Source organism: Hibiscus syriacus, unplaced genomic scaffold (assembly GCF_006381635.1).
Source record: "Hibiscus syriacus cultivar Baekdansim isolate YM2019G1 unplaced genomic scaffold, ASM638163v2 tig00110597_pilon, whole genome shotgun sequence".
NCBI classification, from domain to species: Eukaryota; Viridiplantae; Streptophyta; class Magnoliopsida; order Malvales; family Malvaceae; genus Hibiscus; species Hibiscus syriacus.
Window position 1 is genome coordinate 64928 of NW_024062795.1, and position 21316 is coordinate 86243.

The 21316-nt window shown below is 32.5% G+C and overlaps 1 pseudogene; it reads right to left on the reverse strand.

Moving 5' to 3' along the window:
• Window positions 1-233: 233 nt before the first annotated feature.
• LOC120134683 lies at window positions 234-15545 on the reverse strand (annotated as a pseudogene).
• Between the last annotated feature and the right edge of the window lie 5771 nt (window positions 15546-21316).

Below are 21316 nucleotides of genomic sequence, written 5' to 3' on the forward strand. Positions count from 1 at the left end.
TAAAAACCTAATTATAAAGATGAAAAAATGGGCTCTGAGCACTCGCTGAGGGCACTCCCTCTAATAGTCGGGTCTGGCAATAAATATATAGTTAAGACAACAAAATTTAAGCAGAACACATTGATAAAGTTGCAAATGTGTTCACTAAGAAATTAACAGAATGCTGCAGGTTTGTTCAGTTGAGACAATAATATTTGAGTCTCGTCTTCAAAAGAAAGAAAAACAAAGACTTGTTCTTGAAAAGCAATTGGTATTATAAAAGCAGTTGTGACAATTACACCCATGGCAGGGTCTCTTAAGGAAATACGATAGTAGCTCAGACACTCCATGAGCACCACCTGATTACCATAAAAATTGTGTAAAAATTTTCATTTAGGGTTGAGACTGGCCTGAACCCATGCTTTAGTGCAGCTTCCCAAACGAGATCGATTCTTTCAACATCAATCCCCAACTTCGTGGTGAGTCCAACCTTCTAGCTGATGAATTACTCCTCCTGCATGGCATGCGTGCACCACTCCCCTCTCCATCGTGTACTGTCCCAACATCCACCACAACTTACTGAACATATATATTATACGTTGTCGGTAAACTAAATAAATAACACATGAAAAATAACACTCACCTCACAGTTCCCAAGGCCTTCAACATCATGCGGTAACCTCATGGCTGCGAGTTCACCGTAAGTGCAGTCTCTTCTGAAAGATAGAATGGGAGGAACCACAATGGTGAAAATGTGTTCCGGATGGAGCCCAATATTGCTCCCTTGGTGTTATCCATTTTCCACGATCCATGTCTATATTCGTCATCACAACAATCGAATCATTTTAATAATTTATTCCTATTTTGCATGTCTTACGTAAATACTAAAATAATTCGACAATTGAGAATGTCCATACCTTACAATTTTGAGCTGCATGGTATTTGGTCACTTGGACAAGGTAGTTTTGGGTATCTTCCGAGGCTTCCTTTTTTATTTTCTGAAATCTTTCGGTCGATGAAGTCAACATCTGAAGACGAAGCTTACAATTCTAAGCCAAAAGCAATTGATTTGGAGTTCGATAATTTAATTGTTTAAAGAACTTACTAGAACACGAACTCGGTTTCGACAAAGGTAGAGGGCGATGGCTCGACCGAGCTTCGAAGTAGCGCCGGTTAGAAACACTTCCTTGACATCTTTGGGTATTTCATTAACATAACTGCAGCAGTCAAGGTATTGCCATGGACAACTCTCACTTTAAGCTGGATGCTTGTTCACAAACAGTGTTCCTCCTCCATTCAAAGCATTCTGATTACCAAGTTTAACTCTGATTTTTTAAAATAAATATATTGTTTATATCAAATATTTTTCCTTCATCTCAACGTGTGCGATAAAATATAATATTTGTATATTAATTATGTCATAACCTAATTATTTTAACATGATTTATTGACATTAAGATTTAGGTCACCTTATTTAATGCAGCAAGGCTAATGACCTTGACCCCCATCCTATCAGCCCTTAAAATCGCCTCCTCTATGAGTTTGTTGATACCTTCAGCTGCAAATGGTAAGAAATACTGCAAAAAGATAAAAGTTGTAATGGTCAACATGATTAATTAAACTAAACCCACATTTTTTTGCATGTAATAACAAAAGTGGATGTCCAAATAACCTGAAAACCGTATCTAGGAACAACCCATGTCTGGTGCAAATCGCCTCTGAGGTTATAGAAAGTGAGGAGGAAGGTCTTGGACCATGCCCACATCATTAGCATTACCATAAACGTAAACGGCCAACACGGCAGTAGAAAGATCCTTGTGGAGAAGGGTATGGATGCGAATGATCTGATCAAATGGGACATGCATCGCCGACATTATGTCCACCACATGTGCTAGGACACAAAATCCGGCACCCTCCCTTTTTCCCTGCGTTCAATGCAAAAATGAAGGCTTCAAATCTTTTTCATTGTTGGCAAAAACAGAACAAAATGCTTGGCAAGTACCTGAATCTGTAGTAATTTTGTGGTGTGGTGCCAGGAGTTGCAGTTAAGCGTATTCCACATTGCGTCAAACAGTGGCATGAAGAGAGAAGTTGGTCCCTACCTCTGAGTGTGCAAGCTATGGTACCTAACAATTTAAACCAAGTATACACACGCAAATGTTTTTATATTTCTTTTTATACATTATTAAATTGTTAAACTATGGAGAAGACATTTTGGGATTTCTTTGTAATGACTTAATAAATAAAGAGTATAGTCTAATTTTTAGAATCAAGTGATTTAAAGTCGTTAGTTGAACCTCCCCTCTCCTTTAGATTACGAGTTTAATATCCATTAAGAGCAAAATTATCTTTCTCCTGTTCAAAAGTACTTACTATAATCACATTTTACACTTCATTAATGTAAGGAAGATTTAGTCTCTGAATAAAGTATAGAGAGTTGTAACTTCATTATGCTAATATTGAATCTCAAGTAATACGTATCCTTACATATATAAGGAAATAGTTTATTAAATTCATACAAGAACTTATTAAATTGTGTAGTAATAAAAATAATATTGTTTTTCTTAAAATTTTGAAAAAAAAAAGGTTATAATCATTCAAATTATTAAAATATAAATATATAAAATTAAGAAAAATTTATACATAACAGAATTTAATTAACTTAGTGCACACTAGGGTATGGCAACTCTAAGAGGCAAACATTTAAAATGCATTAATAAGAAGAGAAAAAAAGCTGTAATTTTAGGCATAGCATTTCATTCAATGCGATAAATTCATTTTAATAAGTAGCAAAAATAGTAACTATTAACTATTCATCTCTAAAAACAATTGCTTGTTTCAGATAACCAGATCTAAACTAAATGACCGTCGTAAAAGAACTGAATTCATTGTATGTTAACTGAAACTTGCTAGCAATGTTGGATCGGAGGAGGTTAGCGAAATTTGCATATAATTTAGGTATTTTTTCTATTGATAATATGTTTTCATCTTTCTAAAAGTTTATAAGTTTATTCCTCCGAACATAAAATGTTTCATTTGTTTGAGCTTGCGAGTTCTATTCCACCGTTAATTAACCTAATAATCAAGTGACAGTGGTTAAAATGAGTGTTATTTTTCTTTAAAACCTCAAGTTTGAGCAATTATGTCTACAGGATGCGTATGCATCATCAATAATTAAGAAATATTCTGAACAAATACTAACTTCTAATCAGCCCATACTATTAAAAAAAAAAACTCATGCTTGTATAAATTTGATTAAGCTAAGCGTTTTAATACCATTAATATTTGCTAAAATAAAATTAGGGGGTAGAATAGAAAGCAGACAGGAATGAAGATTTTATGGAAGTAGTTGAAAGAGAAATTGGATATAGGGATAGGGTACACATTGCATGAGTAGGAAAAGAGCTACTTAGTGGGGGTGTAGATCAATATCTAAGGAATGGTAACTTGTTGAAAACTTGGAACATGGAACCCATGCATCTCATAAAATCAAACCCTAAAACATACCCATAAATCATGCTTGTTGATTCCCCATTACAATCGAACCCATTATTGGAATTCCGATCACTATGGATAATACAAGGTGCTCTAAAAATGTCGCATGTCCACCTGCAAAAGTAGAGGACCAAATCATACTAAATCGAAGTTAGGGATTAAATATCAAACTTTAGCATAATAAAATATGGGTGTTCATGATTTTACCTGTGTAGGGATGAAGCACCGAAGATGAATGGTGAAGTGAATGGTAATGGGTGAAAAGGTAGTTTTCATGGAAAGCCTATGCGTCCAAAAACAAGGGCTCCGAAATCGTTACATGCAGTAACAGCGAAGTAATAAATCCTTTTGGATTCCAACAGGAATGTCAACCATGGATGGGACGATCAAGCAGACCAAGGAAGCTAACAGTGCTTGAAGAATTATGAAATTGTCCCTGCAAACATTCCAACCGAGGAATCAGATAATATTTTGTTGTTGTTGAATTTTTATTACAAGGAAAAAGCATATGCTTTTTGTTAACTTCACCATCCATTCTTTGTCAATCTGCATGAAATCAACTCCTTGCTGCTTAATCCGACGATTTCGTGTTAGGAAGCATGTTATTGTAAGAACATAGCTGATGAATCAAACCTCTCAAAGCATAAGGAGTATATGAAGACACCATCCTTAAAGCCTTCCTCATAGATCCATGAATACACAACTTTTAAGGACCGTACATCACATACTATGGAAAAAAAAACCCATCAGTAAGGAAGAATCATAGATCAGATACAAAGAATATAGTTTTCGTACCTTGAAAATTCAAGTTTTCCCAAGGCCAAGAGGAGGAACCATTTTGCTCTGTTTCTTTACGAGGGAGTCGTACTTGTAGTTGTAGTTCCAAGGGGAAACGAAACGAAACGAAAACGAAAACGATGGTGACAAACTAAAGATAGGTAAGTGTTAGAATGGCTGGATTCATGCAATCTCATTTTAAAAGATGATATTGAAAGTTTTAAATTTAGTTTGGTACCAAAGACTGTAGATCTAAACCTCAACGTGTTTCCATTATATTGATGTTGGTGAAAGAGGGGACGCTGTATGGTCTAGTGCTATGAGGAATTAATTAATGGCTCGTATGGTTGGGGAGAAGGTGGCTCAATGCTTATGAATTGGTTATTAGTTAATGTAAATTTATGGTTTTTCAATTGTTGGTTTGTTATGGTAAATATATCTAACTATCGAATACTCTAATTTTATTTACTTGGAGTACTATTTTTATGCTTTCGTACACGAATTAAAACATTAAAATTTTGATATTTATTTGTCAAGTAAATGAAGAATATTGAACGTTTGTTATTTAACAATTTCAATTCAATCGATGATCATTTATTCTAAAATAAAACGTTAAAATTAAATTATTTTAAAAATAAAAATAAAATAATCATTTAATTAATATTAATGATATTTTTATAACCTTTAATAATTATATTTTGTCTTTGAATTGCTGAGAGGTTCTTGGCTAATCAATAGTCATGTTAAAGTGATGATCTATCTAATGACTAGTTTGTTGGGCTTGCAATTTTAGTTATATCATCCTTTACGAACTGATATAAGTAATGGTATAATGACAAAAGAAGTGTAATTAATGTTTGATTAAATAATTATTTTAACTTATATTTTTTAAAATATCTTGACTTTTAATATTTTATTTTAGGGTTAAAAAATATATTCGTAGATAAAAATTGTTACTCAACAAACATTCAACACTCCAAAATAGAAGATTTTTTGTCCTAAAATAAAACGTTCGATGTCAAAATGCTCCATAAAAAGAAAAAAGGCTAAAGTAACTATTTAATCAAATGTTAGGAGGGTTTTAACTCTAAAATAAAATATTTAAATTAAAATATTCTAAACAAATAGAAATCAAAATAATATTTAATCGAACGTTAAAAGTATTTTTGTCATTATGCCAAAAAATATGAATAAATCAATACTCCAATGAAATAAAAGTACGATAAAGTAGCACAAACTAACTTATCTCAGTGGTTAAAGAATCGTTATTGTTCTTAGAGGTCATAGGTTCGAGCACCAGCAACTGCAAGGGTGATTGAGCGTTCACCATAAAATGATTAAGAGTATTTAGAACAGATACTACTTTATAATCACTTTTAGCATTTTTAGTTTCTTTTTTCATAATATTTCTCATTAATTATTTTTTGCACCTACTAACCCTAACTATACTACCGTACCATTTTGAATGCGATCAGAAAACAACACTTATTTAGGTACTAAAAGACATATTATTAGGTTCAGGAGTGAGCTTTCTTAACCACACCTGTTTCTGGTGAAATTATAATGAGAATTAATAGTTTGTTGTAGAATTGATTGGGAAATAATAACTTCAAAATTTTACGAAAATTCGTTTTATTTATTTTTATTAGGGCTAATGAAAAGATTATGTGAAGATAGATAGCATTTTGACTTCTAACGAGAAAATATAAATGTGAAGAGAAAACGAAATTCATTTAAAAGAAATTAATTGTGGAAATATGGGAGTTAGAAGTGCACCATCAACTTGTTGGAAGATGGTTGAATAGGTAGATCATGTGCTTGATACTACTGCTGCGCATTCGACCAAATTCGATTGGAAATTTTTAAATTCAAATTCGTTTAAAAAATATGAAGAAATCAAAATCTGAAAGGTCTTACTCTAAAAATATTTAAATTAAAAAAATTAAACTGAAAACTGATTTAAATCCGACTGAAAATTTAGCACTTAAAATGAGTTCTTCCTCATTTTGTCATTGCATTTTATCCATATTGTTTTAACTTTTAATTCTTAAACATAAGTATTAGATCATTTAATTTTAGTTTAGATAATCGATATAAGATATTTATATATATTTACCAACCAACATTTCAATTCACACTATTGATAAAAATAAAATAGTAAAATTATAAAAGCTAAAACTATAATAAAAATGTTTTTTACTCAAGTCTTCATCTCCTTTTTTTTTTTTTTTTTTTGAAAGATGGGTACTTTGTATTGAAAAGATACAAGGTGTACCATCCTATAGACCTTATTAAAAAACCTCCCTAAACTTATTGGAGGAAAAATAGTGTACCATGGGGTAGAAGAAAACGGAATCCAGAACCCACAATTACAACAAACAATAAAACACTCCAATCCGACCCTCAGGATAATTCTAGCCGAGCTACAAAGAAACTAGACTGCCTGAGATACATACTATCAAGAAACATTTATCATGAGGAAAAGCAAAAGCTACAAACGAAAAACAACCAGCCTTAATGACACACATGTGGAAGGACAACAGTACAACTAGCCACATAAACTCATGCGAAAAGGACCTCAGCAGAACTCAACACTCGGACTTCAACCTAAATCATATATACAAGGGATATTCACTGGCCACACATAGATCAAACAAAACTCCAGTCTGCAAAACCAGCAGCCCCATAACGAACAACCAGAAGGAGAAAAAGATTGAGCCAATATCACTATAGCAACATGAAGAACCCAACACAAAGATCTTCGAAAGCCTTAAAAACTTGGAGTCAGGATAATTCAACGAACATCAACAATCATACAACTACACCACGTACATACCAGAAAACCCAAGGACAATGAAACACGAACCAAATACAACGAACAACATCACCTCATTTTAGAGACCAAATAAATTGGCTCAACCAATCAATACTGTTGAAAGTATCGATTTCTAAGAAAACACAATCATCCACAATGAATATGCATAGAATAAACTCAAAGAAATGCCTTAATAACACCATCTAAAACCTTCAAAACAATAACTCCTCGATACCATAACCCATCCCTTAAATCGTTCAAGCTTTGCAAAGATAAACAACGCTATTCTGATAAAGGAGAAATGACCAAAATCCCTCCCGCAAGCAAATATAATGCCACACTCAAACCACCTTCATAACTAAACTAAACTAAAATTCACGAATCGATCAGACCAAAATAAGGAACCATTGATTCGACATAACAAGGCCATCCTGACTGTAAAACATCAAGCACTAAAAACCTAAAGATAACACCCTAACCTTCAAAATAAAAATCCTATCATTGAACTCAAAAACAAAACGCAAAACCTTAACAACCCCTACGAACATACCCTCAACACATATCTAGCGACATTAGCTCCTTGAGAACCTCAGATTCAGGGACTACCAAATAGAATTCCAAGATTCTTATCTAACGACACTGTCTCATGCGCTTCAACAAAAGCTTCCGCCCATCTTTGCTTTAAAACAGAATCTGAAATGGAATTACCTGATAATTCAGAGTAAAGAATATAACTTCTACAATTGAATCTCTTCAACGCTCGATCTCTTCTTCTCTCAGCTTTAGAAAGAACTTTGTCCTGAATATCCAACATGGAACCAAATTTCTTCAACTTTGTATTTTTTCTAAATGACCGATACGGCAAGACCAACTTCTCTTCAGAGTCACGCCTGACATGCTTAGATGTTGTTTTCATCTTACTAGTAGAAATTGCTTTTCCTTTGAGGAAACAGAATCCAGAGTTAAACCAAACTATTCCCCTGCTGCCACCAGACTATCTTAATTCACTAGTGCATCATCCGAATGGCCCATCCCTCGTGACATCCCACTAACAAAAGAACTTTCAATAGCCCCCACTTTCATACCACTAGCCTCCAACCTTGTAGCCTCAACTAGAAAAGACTTGGAAATAATTAATCCTTCATCCTTGATCTCGCATCTTCATCTCTTTTAAGCCCCATGTGATAAGTATGATTTGCGGTTTGAAAATCAACTCCCTCTGTACCTACTTCAATACCACCACTACTCACGATCGGCTTCCCGACACAATCGCCTAGACTGTGTGTAACATCCACAATACCGGGTTAGTGACTAAATTATAAAGTTTCAGAATTTGGTGACTAAAGTAGAAGAATGAAATAGTTCAATGATTATTGGAAATATATGATGAAGGTTATTTAGAATTATTAAGGATAAAGGGTAAATATCATTTGACCAGAAAGATTTTTATCTTTCTTTTAAGGTTATAAAACACGTGGAAAGGGTGAGAAGAAAAGAAAAGTATGGTGTGTGGGTTATCTCCTTTATCTTCTCTTCCCGTAAGCTACATGGCAAAGGTAAGTTTAATTTCAGTTGGTTAATTCTTGAGTTTTAAGCTTAGTTTTGATTCTAGGGGTGCTAAGAAAGATTATTTAGAGATTAAAGTATGTTGAAACTTCAAAATGGATGAGTTATGAAGGATTAAATATGAGGATTTTTTAAGTGAATTAGTGAAATAGAATGAGTTAATAGATTTTGAAGTTGAATTTGACTTGTCAAGGGTTAAATTAAGGGATATGAAGTGATAAAATGAGTTTTAAAACATGTTGAAAATCTAGTATGATTCTGGAAGTTAATAAGAGGGAGGATATGTTCAATAAGAGGTAAATGAACATAAATGAGTTTAAACATGTGTGTATGAGTGAGAACATGAAATGGGATGAAAGATGAAGCATTGAGTTGAATTGAGTAGATTTCGGGCTAAAAATGAATTATGGGCTATGTGCATCGGTGCACATTCAATGTGCACCGATGCATCAAGAGTAAATTTCCAAAATTGTTCAGCGTGTATCGATGCACAGGAAGTGCATCGATGCACCCATTAAAAATGAAAACATCGAAGGTAAATTGTGTATCGATGCATGGGTAGTGTATCAATGCACATGTTAAAGAATGCATTGATGCACTGTAGAATGCATCGATGATGTAACATCCGCAATACCGGGTTAGTGACTAAATTGAAAAGTTTCAGAATTTGGTGACTAAAGTAGAAGAATGAAATAATAATGATATTGGAAAATATGATGAGGTTATTTAGTAATTATTAAAGGAAATTAGAGTAAAATGGTCATTTGACCAGAAAGATTTTTATCTTTCTTTTAAGGTGATAAAAACGTGGAAAGGGTGAGAAGAAAATAAGATCTGGCTTGGGTCATCTCTTTTCCTCTCTTCCCGTATGCTCCATGGCAAAGGTAAGTTTAATTTTAGTTGGTTAATTCTTGAGTTTTAAGCTTAGTTTTGATTCTTGGGGTGCTAAGAAAGATTATTTAGAGATTAGAGTAGGTTGAAACTTCAAAATGGATGAGTTATGAAGGATTAAATATGAAGAGTTTTAAGTGAATTAGTGAAATAGAATGAGTTAATAGATTTTGAAGTTGAATTTGACTTGTCATATGGAAGAGTAGAAGTTATAAGTGTTAGAATTAATTTTGGATAACATGGAAAAATTGGTATGATTCTTGAATGCTATGTGGAAGAGTGAATTTTTAAGTTGAAGAGATATTGAATGAAAATTATTGGTTTAAGTATGTGTATGAAAGTTAGGAATATTAAAGGGAGTGAAGTATGAAGTGTTGAGCTGAAAATGAAGTGATTTTCGAGCTCAAAATGTGATTTCTGGGCAAGGGGAATCGGTACCCATTCAAGGGGAACCGATACCCTCTCAAACGAACCAGAATTACAGAATGTCAAGGGGAACCGATACCCCACAGGAGGGAACCGATTCCCCTAAAGGAAAAATGTGAATATTGGTTTAATAAGTTCGTTTAAGTTGCTAGTATCCAATTACAAGGTGTTACAGTAGGTATCTAATAATTGTCTTAAAATGTATAATTATGTAGATTCGAGCCTAAACGAGTTCCGGAATCATTGACAAGTAAGATCGATAAAAAGGGAAGATAAGAGATTGGAATGGACTAGTGAGGCCAGGTGAGTGCATATTAGTATATATGATGTTAAATGGAAATAAGACTTGCGACAAGTCTATTTTCCATAGTAAAATGCATGAATTCATAAATAGAAGTATATATGTGTATGATTATACGTGTTGACATGTATTGTATATATGTATTATATGGTTGATGTGAATGTGTGATATGTTATGTTGATATAAACCATATGATATGATAATAAATTATATGAATATAAAAGATAAGTTATGTGATAAGATCTTTGATATATAATGAAATATTACTACGTGAATACATGTTATGAGATAATTTAAGTAATAAATGAGATATGGTAAAGTGAGTTTATGAGAAAGGATATGAACTAAGTAAGCAAAGGTTAAATAATATATTAACTAGGAGACTTGAACTTCAGTGATACTATGAGCATATAAGATAAGATAGAGGAGAAAGATTCATATGCTTAAATAAAATTATGATACATTAGTTGTATAATAGAAGCTATGGAGTGATATGAAATGATTATAGGTTGTACGGAATTGAATTAAGTAAATAGATTAATTGTATACAAGAAATAATAGAAGTAATATATTCAGGTTTATAAGTATAATGTAGGTTAGGTAATGTAAGTGAATACTAAGAAATACAGAATAAGGTAGATGATATGATGTAAATTATATTATGAATTAGTGATGTAGGATGAGATAAATATGCAATAAAACTTATGTGTTATATGATAATATGAACATATGAGAATAAGAGATTAGATAAGTGACTTGGTGATAGAAACTATATGACCATGGATTAGGTAAATATGAATAATTTAAGTGATATGTAACTATGAGTATTTGAGTATGTATCCATGTGAGTTGATTCATGAGGTTATATGAAATATTTACTATATGACTATGTGAGTATATGAAAAATATAGGTACATGCAAGTTATATCGAAATGAGTTGTGTAACCATGCTTGATATGTTACATGTATGGGAATATAAGAGAAAAAACATAAACTATATGAAAATATATGATTCATGTGATGTGAACCATGTGAACATATGAGAAAGTGTATAAGTTATATGTATTACATGATATATGTGATTTTACAAGAAATGATATGAGCTATGTGATTACATGATTATAAGAGATCAGACATGTGATAAAAGATAATTAATATACATGTGAATATGAAATGATATAAATGACAATGCCCATGTTATGTGTCATGAGAGCTAGGGGTATAGTTGGCATGCCAAGAGTCGAGGATCTATGTGGTCCTTCGGACATATATGTATTCTTTGGAACATGTGTGAAGTCTGGTGAGACGCATACTTGATCCTTGGAATATGTATATGATTCTTAAGGAATGATATGTGGTCCTTCGGGACATATGTATTCTTTGGAACATGTGGAAGTCTGGTGAGACACATACTTGATCCCTAGTATATGTATATGATTCTTAAAGAATGATATGTGGTCCTTATGGACATTATTATATGGCACTACGGTGTAATTCTACGCGCACTACGTGCAATTCTATGTGGCACTTCGGTGCATTTATATGAGCTGTGGTGACAGCATTAGTGCACAACCTCCATAAACTCACATATCTATAGTTCTCACATATGTACATGGGCTAATCAAGAGATAAAACAAATATGTTAGTGATATGATAAATGTTATAGAATGATGTGTTGTGTGTGTAGAGTGTTTGATTGAAAATGTTAAGCATAAAAGTATGTGATTACATGATAAACTGTTAATGATGAGTTATGTGTATTATTTATTATTGTAATTAATCTGATATGATTTTCATGATATGAGGGAATCATGTAATTGGTATAGCATGATAGAACAGAACATGCATGTATTGATATATGTTATAAGTGCATTATAAGTTTTATGCCCACTAAGTCATAGACTTAGCGTGTGATGTTTCACACGTAGGTTACAGAAGCTAGAAGAGAAACGAAGAAGAGTAAGACAGGTCATCATCTCCCTTACAAAATTTCAGATCAGAAAATAGAGGATTTAAATGTATTTGGTTATTTTGAGTATAGTTGGCATGTACTAATTGGTTGAATTAAGTATGCTGATTGATTTTGGTTATGGTGGTCAGTTTATGTAACTAAACCGCTTTTACTTTAATGAAATGTTTAAATTTTCTTTGAATTTTGTCAAGAGTCAAAGTTTGAAAAGTCAATGTGACACCTCATACTCGTATCCGGGTCGGATACGAGTTGGGGGTGTTACAGATGCACTGTAGAATGCATCGATGCACTGTAGAATGCATCGATGCACTTCAAGGGGAAATTGAATATACATTTCTTTTGGTCTAAGAAATGATAGTATAGTATATCAATGGGATATGATATGTATTAATGTATGATTATGTAGATATCGAACATGAACAAGTTCCGGAACGAGTATCAAGTTAAGATTCGATCAAAAGAGATGAAATCATAAAAAGGGGATTGAAACTTAGTTAGGCCAAGGTTAGTGCATAATAGTGATATGTATTGTTTAATGGAAATAGGACTTGCGATGAGTCTATTTCCTAGAATAATATGCATGAAGTCATGAATGAGTTTATGTGGTTGTTATTATATGTGTTAATGTGATTATATATTTACATTAATTGTATGTATGCATAACTAAAGATAGTGATATGCTTTGGATATCTATAGGATTTTGTGTAAAACACTAAAATGTAATAATGGAAGAACATAAAATAAATTATATGATAGAGACATAAGGAATGAAATGACGAGTGAGTATAAGATAACGATTATAGTCATATTATGATATAATATAGGGCACTATGTAAATTATATTAAGAGACATGGTACACAATTACAAGATATGATACGGATATTAGATATATGAAAGAGAAAATATATGTGATATGAGAAAGTAAAAAAAGTTAAATGATATTGAATCAGGTGAATATAAGAGATTAAAGTATAAATTATATGAAAAGATATAAGTTATAGGATATGACATGTTTATAGGAACACAGGAGAAGTGTTATATGCCATGTGATACATGAATACGAAATGATATAAGATTTACATGAACTACGTGATTAAATGTATATGTGAATGAAGCTACGAGTATATGAATATGTGATATTTACATGAATATGAAAAAGGTATACAAGATAAGGCCATGATATGTGTCCTGAGAGCTGGGGTATGTTGGTATCTAAGAGTCGAGGGTCTACGCGGTCTCGGGACATATATGTTCCTTGGAACATGTGTGATGTCTTTTGAGACACATACTTGATCCTTGTATATATATGATTCTTAAGGAATTTTCTACGTGGTCCTTAGGGACATTTATATGGCACTTCGGTGCAATCCCACGTGGCACTACGGTGCATTTCTACGCGGCACTTCGGTGCAATTATACGAGCTGTGGCGACAGTATTTGTGCACAACCTCTATAGACTCACATATTTATAGTTCTCACATGTGTACATGGGCTAATAAAGAAATAACAATAAACATATTACATGTGACTTGTATGCTTTTATGCTATGAATTGTATTATATGATTTGTATGATGATATATGGATTATATGATTAAATGAGTAAAATGTTGGTTAAAATGCTAGGTATAAGAGGATATGTATGAAGTGAGATAAATAATAATGATATTGATAATGAAATGAGGCTAATGATGGAAATGATGAGTATATGTGTATATGTGTTCTTACATGTAATTATATAGTGCATATGTGTTATAGGGATCTGTTACATAAATAAGGGTATGATTGATAGCAGTAATAGTTCATGCATGATTATAAGTTATAGTTTACATTATATGTTTATTTGCCTCACTAAGTCATAGACTTAGCGTGTGATTGTTTCACACGTAGGTACAGAATCAAGAAGAGAAGCGAAAAAGAGCAAGACATGTCATTATCTCCCTTACAAAATTTCAGATCAGAAAATAGATAATTTAAATGTGTTTGGTTATTTTGAATATAGTTGGCATGTCCTAATTGATTGAGTTAAAAATGCTCTGATTGATTTTGGTTATTTTGGTTGCTTTATGTAAATAAATCACTTTTATTTTAATGAAAATTTTAAATTTTCTTTGAATTTTCTCAAGAGTCAAAGTTTGAAAAGTCAATGTGACACCTCAGACTCGTATTCGGGTCGAGTACGGGTTGGGGGTGTTACACTGTGTCCATTGCACGCTTCATCAAAAGCACCGCCAAGGGAAATGAGAGACCCTATCTTATCGGCATAACTTACCAACGCAACAGAGTCCTCCGATGGATCAACGAATGCTTTTCCGATGTAACACCCTCGTTAACAGTCCCAAACACGACTCTAAGCTTCTCTTCCTCAACCTCTTTTTTCTTAAGATTTACAGGATTGAACGATTTAACCAACGAATGGTCCATCAACCCTACTTCAAGCACACGAACAACAACCTTCATATTCTCCAACACTACGACAACAACTTCATCAATCCGAGCTTCTATCGAAGTAGAAATCAACATATTAACTTTCTCATAATCTAAAATATGGTTAACATTTTCTCCAAAAGCCTCAAATCTATCCCACAAGCCAGCTAATCTTTTCACCGTGATTGCATTCCAACATTGCAAAGGCAACCCAACGATTTCTATCCATACGACTCTATCCTTATGACAAAAAGACTCAGTCCAAATCACAACATCCATGAAAATCTCCTTTAAGTGAGACCACTTGAGGTCTTCTATCATGGAAAATAACTATTCATCCTCAATTGAAAGCAGAAAGAAAGAACCACATATTCTTTGAACTTTAATTTCCCCTAAACCCCAGTTATGTAATCCATCAACGATACTCCCAACACTGCAAACACCAGCCATAACTCCCACAATACATATCCTCAACTTTCTAACATCATTCTCATCAACATGACCCATAACTTCCTTTTTGGAATCTCCCTCTTGACCAGCCTCTGAAACAATAGTTTTTCCAAAAGAGGAAGAACTCACCATTTTTTATTTCCAAGACCTCAAATTTTTCACACCTTTAACCTTTGGAACCTCCAACATATACTTGGCTAAACTCATTGAGATGCAACTGCCATACACCATAAGACCACCCAAACGATCCCTAACTCTTTCAGCTACTATCATATTACAAACTTCAACGAAACCAAACCTAGTGCATGCTCGACTCCTCTTCTTTGGAATAAACACACTCAAAACCTTTCCATAACGACCCGCTATATGCCAAAGACCTTTCCAATGAATAGAGTTTGGAAGATAGTCCACAAACAAATAAACGATTTCCGAAGAAGAGGAAGCCATTGCAGCACCAGGCTAACAACGAAATTGTTTTGAGGTGGTTGATAATTGCTGCAAGCAAACCCTAACTTAGTTGGAAAATGACATTTTTAGTAGGAAATCCAAGTCTCTTCATCTCCTTAGACTCCCTAGAAAGCTTGCGCCTATCATCGACGTGGGATGAGGTCGAAGAGATCCCATCATGCATAGAGTTCGGATCGACAGATAAACAAAAACGAAACCCCTTCTCCTAACTCTATTTTGCTTCGAAACCAAGAAAAAAGGGCTACTGAAAAATGGAAAGGAAGGAAAAAAATACCTTTGATATGCTTTGTGTTTGTATTGCGTCCTTGATATTGGAAATTCCCTTTTTACAAATGTTTTGGGAGGGTTTAAAGTCATTCCCGAGATTACAAATGAAAAATGAAAAAAAAAATATCAGATTGGTTGTCATTCGGCTTCTAATCTTTTTACAGTATTTTTACAACTCATTGTTTGTTGTTTGCTTGTGCACGTTGGCTGTTGACGAGGCGTGAGGGACCACTGGTGATGAGGCTCGCACAGGTGCTCTGATGGGATCCAAATTTGCTATTGTGGAGATCTGGAAGGCTTGGGACCACCAGTTGCATGATGGATGCTAGCATGGAAAGGGAACCACGGAGCGTGGTGAGACTGATCTGACTGTTAGGCCTTTTGGAACGCACGTGAGGAGGTGAAAGGTCACTGACGGCGGCGGGTCAAACATTAGGTTTAGGATTTCTCTCAAAAGCTTAAGATGTAGGTTGGTTTTTTGTATCGTTTGGAATGGATTTACAAATTGGGTTGGGATTAAAATTTTGTAAATGGGTTTAATTGATTTGGGTGTGGACTCTGGACATTTAATATTATTTTAATTTTGTGGGTTCAATTTAATTTAATTTGGGCTTTGAAAATGGCCCAGACGAAATATGAGTATTACACGTATATATTCGATACAATAATATGAAATCTATTTTAATCGATTTGAGTTTCTGCCTGTGTTTAATTTGCCATTGGACGATAAATGGAGTCGTGGGAAGAGTGTTGTTCTTGTACTTCTAGGCATAAGTTGGTAGAGTTGCCAACAACTTTTATCTTAAATTTACATGAAATTAAGATTAGAATTACCATAATTAGCTACCGATAGAATATCATACTGAGATTTCTAAGCAGATAACAAAGTTTTGAAATATGTTTTTTTTATAGCGTAAGCAAGTTATTCTGTTGATTAATTTGCAAAACTCTTCATGAGTTAAGTTGAGAAGGATGATGAGGTAACGTGCGATACACTCGAAGTCAGAGGTGATGGTAGTGTAGGAGGAATTGGAGGTGTGCTCAAAGATGAAAAGGGTTCGACTCTCTTAGCCTTCTCTTTGTCAATCGGTTCAAGTCTCTCTATTCATGCCAAAATTTTGGCTATTGAGTATGTCATTTCAGCGTTTCTTTCGTCTCAATGGAAGGCGAATTTTAGACTTATAATCGAGAGCGATAGCCAAGTTGCAATCGGTTGGATTGTGACTCCTCTAAAGCCCCGGTAATCTACTTTGAAAGAATTTTTAAAATCTCACAGGCTATTAGATTGAACTGTTGGTTGATTCGTTTCTTTCCTAGAATTTGCAATATTGTCGCAGATAAACTAGGTAAAGATGGGGTCTTAAAATAAGGTCCTATCGTAGTTTGTTGCTGCTTGATTTTGTGGCGCAGCTGTTTCTTTCCTGATTGGGCTTGCTTTTTTTGCGTTTTTACTTGTGCTTGCAGGTGATGGTTGCAGCAAAACAGTTCCCAAATGTCATGTTTAAGGTGCTGGCAGCTCAGGTCCAGCTTCTAGTGTGCATGAAAAAGTAATGGCAGCAATTTCTTCTTTTGATTTGAGTTTTTCTTCAATTCTGTCTCTACAATCTTGTCAATTGTGCATTCTCGCATGGTGTTCCAATTTCAAGCCCAACGTTAGTGCATCCTTAGAGGAAGTTTGAATCTGTTTCCTGTAGTAATAGTGAATGGTTTGCATGAATTGGCTCTTCTTTATGTAATTTCAGGTTCTGCCCTAGGGGTTAGGTAATGATATAAGTTAGGGTCGGTGTTTGGTGAATCGCTTGTATCGGTTATTGGATATTTTCATAGTGTTTTGATTATATTAATGAAAGTCTTGGACACTCTTTTCCTCTTCCGATGTCTTAATTGAGCCTCAACTCGATCGAGTTATGAGAGAGAGTTTAATGAAACCCCTTTTTACTTTTAAGGAAAAAAAGGTTTGACCATAAACTAAAAAGAAAAGAGGATGAAAATAATATTATGCATCAACTTTTTTTAACAACTTGATAATAAATTAAAAGTTGAATAATTTCATTGCAAGTTTTCAAAATTTTGATGATCAAAATGGAAGTGTCTTAAAAGTTAGTGACCATTTATATAGGAGTTAATTGCATCATATGTCTCCAAACTATGACTCTCATTTTAATTTGATCTTTAGATTTTAAATATTGCAATTTCATCCTCAAACTATGACTCTCATTCTAAACTATAACTCTCATTTTAAATTGATTTTTAGACTTTAAAATATTCCAATTTCATCCTCACACTATGACTTTCATTCTAAACTATAACTCTCACTTTAAATTGATCTTTAGACTTTAAAATATTCCAATTTCATCCTCAAACTATGACTCATTCTAAATTAGTCCTTAAAATTTTGAACATTCTAATTTCATCCCCATACTATGACTATCATTCTAAATCGGTCCCTAAATTTTTGAATGTTCCAATTTCATCCCCGAATTCATCCAAATGTGTAATTAGTTTCAACCATAATTTAACCTAAATTTTGTTTTTTTCAAACATATAATAATATAACTTGTCCTAACAGTTTATTAACAAGGGATGTGATTATATACGTATAATTTGGGATGAAATTAGAATGTTCAAAAAGTTTGGGGACTAATGTAGAATGGTCATAATTTGGGGATGAAATTGAAATGTTCATAAGTTTGAAGACTAATTGAGAATGGTAACCATAGTTTAAGGATGAAATTGGAGTATTTAAATGTTTTGGGATGAATTTAGAATGAGAGATACTTTGAGGACATGTGATGCAATTAAATATTGTATAGTTCACTGTAACTATTAGGTAAACTACGTATTTAGTACATAAATTATCAATTTCGGTCCATTTAGTACCTAAACTTTCATTTTTTTTCAAAATCATACATAATGTTTACTTTTGTTTCATTTTAGCACCCATGTTAAAAACTTAACGTTAAATTTGATTTTTTTTTGAAAGTTTAGGTATTAAAGCGGACCAAAACTGATAGTTTAGGTGTTAAACGCATTAAGTTTTTAACGTCATGGTATTAAAATAAAACAAAAACTAAAAGTTAGATATGATTTAAAAAAAATTTAAAAGTTTAAGTACTAAAATGGATCAAAACTAATAGTTTAGTAATTTTGATGATCAAAACGGAAGTGTCTTAAAAGTTAGTGACCATTTATATAGGAGTTAATTGCATCATATGTCTCCAAACTATGACTCTCATTTTAATTTGATCTTTAGATTTTAAATATTGCAATTTCATCATCAAACTATGACTCTCATTCTAAACTATAACTCTCATTTTAAATTGATTTTTAGACTTTAAAATATTCCAATTTCATCCTCACACTATGACTTTCATTCTAAACTATAACTCTCACTTTAAATTGATCTTTAGACTTTAAAATATTCCAATTTCATCCTCAAACTATGACTCATTCTAAATTAGTCCTTAAAATTTTGAACATTCTAATTTCATCCCCATACTATGACTATCATTCTAAATCGGTCCCTAAATTTTTGAATGTTCCAATTTCATCCCCGAATTCATCCAAATGTGTAATTAGTTTCAACCATAATTTAACCTAAATTTTGTTTTTTTCAAACATATAATAATATAACTTGTCCTAACAGTTTTATTAACAAGGGATGTGATTATTATATACGTATAATTTGGGATGAAATTAGAATGTTCAAAAAGTTTGGGGACTAATGTAGAATGGTCATATTTTGGGGATGAAATTGAAATGTTCATAAGTTTGAAGACTAATTGAGAATGGTAACCATAGTTTAAGGATGAAATTGGAGTATTTAAATGTTTTGGGATGAATTTAGAATGAGAGATACTTTGAGGACATGTGATGCAATTAAATATTTGTATAGTTCACTGTAACTATTAGGGTAAACTACGTATTTAGTACATAAATTATCAATTTCGGTCCATTTAGTACCTAAACTTTCATTTTTTTTCGAAATCATACATAATGTTTACTTTTTGTTTCATTTTAGCACCCATGTTAAAAACTTAACGTTAAATTTTGATTTTTTTTGAAAGTTTAGCTATTAAAGCGGACCAAAACTGATAGTTTAGGTGTTAAACGCATTAAGTTTTTAACGTCATGGTACTAAAATAAAACAAAAACTAAAAGTTAGATATGATTTTTAAAAAAAAATTAAAAGTTTAAGTACTAAAATGGATCAAAACTAATAGTTTAGTAATTTTGATGATCAAAACGGAAGTGTCTTAAAAGTTAGTGACCATTTATATAGGAGTTAATTGCATCATATGTCTCCAAACTATGACTCTCATTTTAATTTGATCTTTAGATTTTAAATATTGCAATTTCATCATCAAACTATGACTCTCATTCTAAACTATAACTCTCATTTTAAATTGATTTTTAGACTTTAAAATATTCCAATTTCATCCTCACACTATGACTTTCATTCTAAACTATAACTCTCACTTTAAATTGATCTTTAGACTTTAAAATATTCCAATTTCATCCTCAAACTATGACTCATTCTAAATTAGTCCTTAAAATTTTGAACATTCTAATTTCATCCCCATACTATGACTATCATTCTAAATCGGTCCCTAAATTTTTGAATGTTCCAATTTCATCCCCGAATTCATCCAAATATGTAATTAGTTTCAACCATAATTTAACCTAAATTTTGTTTTTTTCAAACATATAATAATATAACTTGTCCTAACAGTTTAAACAAGGGATGTGATTATATATACGTATAATTTGGGATGAAATTAGAATGTTCAAAAAGTTTGGGGAGTAATGTAGAATGGTCATAATTTGGGGATGAAATTGAAATGTTCATAAGTTTGAAGACTAATTGAGAATGGTAATAATAGTTTAAGGATGAAATTGGAGTATTTAAATGTTTTGGGATGAATTTAGAATGAGAGATACTTTGAGGACATGTGATGCAATTAAATATTTGTATAGTTCACTGTAACTATTAGGGTAAACTACGTATTTAGTACATAAATTATCAATTTTGGTCCATTTAGTACCTAAACTTTCATTTTTTTTCAAAATCATACATAATGTTTACTTTTTGTTTCATTTTAGCACCCATGTTAAAAACTTAACGTTAAATTTTGATTTTTTTTGAAAGTTTAGGTATTAAAGCGGACCAAACTGATAGTTTAGGTGTTAAACGCATTAAGTTTTTAACGTCATGGTACTAAAATAAAACAAAAACTAAAAGTTAGATATGATTTTTTAAAAAAAAAATTAAAAGTTTAAGTACTAAAATGGATCAAAACTAATAGTTTCAAAATTTTGATGATCAAAACGGAAGTGTCTTAAAAGTTAGTGACCATTTATATAGGAGTTAATTGCATCATATGTCTCCAAACTATGACTCTCATTTTAATTTGATCTTTAGATTTTAAATATTGCAATTTCATCCTCAAACTATGACTCTCATTCTAAACTATAACTCTCAT